The sequence below is a fragment of the Lynx canadensis genome, chromosome C2 (assembly GCF_007474595.2).
Source record: "Lynx canadensis isolate LIC74 chromosome C2, mLynCan4.pri.v2, whole genome shotgun sequence".
In the NCBI taxonomy this organism is placed as follows: Eukaryota; Metazoa; Chordata; class Mammalia; order Carnivora; family Felidae; genus Lynx; species Lynx canadensis.
The window spans coordinates 90735067-90739220 of NC_044311.2; positions in this window are offsets into that span (position 1 = coordinate 90735067).

A 4154-nucleotide genomic window follows, 5' to 3' on the forward strand; every position below is an offset into this window, starting at 1 on the left:
GGTGGCTCAGTCACTTAAGCATCTGACTCTTGGTTTAGGCTCAGGTCATGATCTCACAGTTTCTGGGTCCAACCCCTGCCTTGGGCTCTGTGCTGACAGTGCAGAACCTGCTTGGGATTCTCTCTCTCTGTCTCTCTCTCTCTCTCTCTCTCTCTGCCCCTCCCCTACTCTCTCTCCCTCTCTCAAAATAAGTAAACAAACTTTAAAGATAAAATAAAAATAAATAAAAGAGGGTGTCAAGTGAGAAGAAGCAGTTATCATTCAAAAACCACCATATAAGGAAGTATCTAGTGGACTGCGGGGACCACATGCACTATCTCCTGGTGAGGAGGGAGGAGAGGGACATGGCAGTGGACAAAGGACTGAAAGGAAGGGAAGGAAGTGGAAGCAGCATGCATAGTCAGCTCTTTCCAGAAGTGTGACTGTGAAGGAGTTAGCAGTGTATGGGGTTATAGGATCAGGGAGCTGTTGTTTTTGTTTTCTAGCTTTAAAAATATTTTAAGATGGCAGAGTCTTAAGCATGTTTAATACTGGTGGAATGAAGGAAGGGATGGTTGAAAATACAGGTTGTGGGAGAAGGTGGGAGGGGGTTCTGGAGGCATTAGCCTCAGGCAGGTAACACTTTTCTCACTGCACCAGGACAGGAAGAGGTGGAGAACAGAGGTAGGTGACTGTGGGGGTGCCTGGGTGGCTCAGTACATTGAGCATCTGACTCTTGATTTTGGCAGAGGTCATGATCCCAGGGTGGTGGGATAGAGCCCTGTGTCAGGCTCCATGCTCAGCATGGAGCCTGCTTAAAATTCTCTCTCTCTCTCTCTCTCTCTCTCTCTGCCCCTCTCCCCACTCGCACTCTCTCTCTCCCTAAAATAAAAAAATAAAAAAAATTTTTTTAAAAAGTTAAAAAAAAAAAAGAAGTAGGTGATTCTGACTGACTGTTGGTGGGAAGCTATGGGGATTCTCCCTGGGGGATCTGTTTGCTTCTTGAAGGAGGTGGTGAGGTCTCAGGCACAGCCAAAATAAGAGCGGCTTCCCCTGCAGGATTGGACCTCACATGTTGTATTTTAATCACAATGAAACTAAATTTCAGGGTGAAGAGAATCAAGGATGGGCCAAAAGAAATTACTGACTGGGCTTTTATTCCTGCTCAGTAAGTAACAATGCTGAACTGTAGGCGGGCGTTTTCTCCTGCCTCCAGCTTTCTACCTGCAGGTGGCGCACATCATCCAGTCCACTGCACCCTGGACCCCAGCAGGGGAGGTAGGGAGGACACAGAAGGGCCAGGGCATAGCTCTCACCACACTGTGGTGACTGCTTGCCCCAGGATGCCTCACCCCAAACAACAACTAAAATCAGCACCCTTCTTTCCCCAGAGTTTTGGATTCCAGAACTGGGCAGTTTATCTTTTTTTCCTTATATTATCATTATACAAGAAATAGAGTGAAACTGAAATCATTAATTTATAGTGGAATTTTTATTTGGCTATCTCTGGATTTTTTTTCAAGAATTTGGGCACCTGGGTGGCTCAGCCAGTTAAGCATCCGACTCTTGATTTAAGCTCAGGTCATGATCTCACAGTCGTGAGATTGGGTGCCATGCTGAGCGTGAAGCCTGCTTGAGATTCTCTCTTTCCCTCTGCCCCTCTCCCCACTGCTCGCTCTCTCTCTCTCTCTCTCTCTCTCTCTCTCTCTCAAAAAAAAAAGAATCTCCTTAATTATCAGCCATGTCTTAGGGCTGCTCAGACTCAAAGCCTGTTCATCATCCCTGGATGGAATAGGAAGGAGTTATCAGAGGATCAGGATGGCAGGTCTTGAAAACCAAGGAAAGAAAGTTCTAGGAAAAGCAAATTGCTCATCATCAGCCCCTGAAGTATTTGTCTTTTATCCTAAATGGTTTTGTCCCTATTCACTTGTTGAGTCTGTACCCTACCCCCTCCCACTGTGTGCTTATCCTCTCTCGATTTTCTATCTCCTGAAACTCATTTCCTTCCAAGGAAGCAAGTCCTCTCAGGGCCTGGGAGGGAAGTGGGAGTGGCCAACATAGAAGAGGCTATGTCCACCTATGAAAGGTGAAACGAAATGGAATCATTTATGTCGGGTTTTAAATTGGAGCTGGAGGCCACTAAGGAGGTAGGCCTTATGCCCTTCCTCACTGGGTGGAACTTCTGAACTAAGCCAAACCACAAATACTCCACGGACTCTGCATAAACACCTACAACTTCCTACATAGCTGACTTTTGCTCAGAGATAGCCTGAGCAACCAATTAGGTTTAACCAAGGCTGGTTTTCTGCCACCAACACCAATCAAAATTCTTTGTAAACAACATAACAACCTTCCATGCTTTGTCTTTAAAAACCCCAGAGTTTTGCTCCCTAGGGAAACAATATTTGGGTTGCTGCCCAAATCTGTGTTGCCAGAATTGCAATTTTAAGACCCCAAATAAATGCTTTTGTTATAATGCTGTTCTGCCTCTTTTCCTGGTCAACACCCCTCATAGCTTCAGCTGATCTTGCTATAAAACCCACATCTGCATTTTGGGGCTAACTTCCTTTCTTTACTTCATCTAAATTTCTCCTTTCAGCTTCTCTGCAGACTTCTATAACTTAGCATCAGGCTCCTTTCAACTTCTCTACAAACAAGCATCAGGCCCCCATTTCTCCCACTGAAGTGTATTTTGGGGAAAGGGTGGCTTTCCCGTCTCTTGAATCAGTGAGTTGTGAGTGCCTCATGCTCATCTCTCCACCTCACTTTGGTCCTGAGGCTCCTGGCCCAGTTCTCTACAATAGAATGTGACATCAGAAACAAGGCAAGCCACCCTCTGTTGCCACTCCAAATTCAGTCCTCAGGGGGAGTCACCAAAGGGTCACACCCAGTTTCTGGCTTCACTCCCTGTATTCAGGTCCCCTTCAGAAGCTTTGTGTGCTTCGAACTTCCACAGGGTAAGTCCCTAATACCCGTCACCCTGCCAGCATAGTAATCCCTAATGGTACTTTTTCCCAAATAGGAGTCATATAGGTTCACTAACATTATCATTGGGTGGGAAGTAAGAGTTCAGAGTAGTCTAGATCTAACAAGTCTGTGTGAGATGAACAGTAAAGCAAAGCAACAATCCTTCCTGGCCACTGAATCAGACACACATGCATGTCTCAAGACAGGCATTAACTCTCAGAGATAATACACTCTAGATCATATTTTAAAAGAAAAACATAAAATATTTTACTCCCATATCATACAATGCATGACCTCCCCCAGTGACGTGCTGTTAAATATTGAACAACCAGCTCTCTGGAGAAAAATAGTTTGCACATACGTTTTGGTTTATTATACATTTTGTGGATATAAAGATTGCATAGCACATACTTTGCAAATAATAATTAAATATATAATCCTCTTTACTGTAAATTTCAAATAACCAGTTGATCCTCACAGAATGTTTCAAAGATTTTTGCCCAACTCTTATCTTTGTAGCCAGCCTATGGTTGCAATTATGAATGAGTATAATTCTTACATAAATGTTGGTTGATGCTTCTGTTTACATTAAGTAAGATGAAAATGAAACAAGGAAGGCATGTGTCAGAACTCTTATCTGTCACTGACATGAGCTCCTTCTTTGCTGGATTGGATAATAGTTTTCAAATGCTGGAAGAACATTTCTTCATTTGTGCTCTTTAAAATGTAATGGATGCAGGGGTGCCTGGGTGGATCAGTCAGTTAAGCGGTTAAACGTCTGCCTTTGGCTTGGGTCAGGACCTCACAGTTCGTGAGTTCGAGCCCCACATTGGGCTCTCTCCTGTGTACACAGAGCCCACTTCTATCCCCCTTTCTCTGCCCCTCCCCTGTTTGCGCGTGCTTGCTCTCTCTCTCTCTCAAAAATAAAAATAAACGTAATGGATGCAGACATGAGAAATGTTTCAATTTAATCTGCCTTATTAACATCTTCTCCATCGTTTTCTTAAGTCTAGACAATTAACAGAACAATAAATCAAGCCCTGATTTGTGGTGTTTGCCAATTCTATGGTGTAAATATTCCCACTATGGCTGATCTGAGTTCCCAACATGATGTCACTGAATGCAGAGTTGAGAAGGGATAAACAGTAACACACCATTATATAATACTTTACCATACAGATACAATAGACAGAAATAACTCAAATATA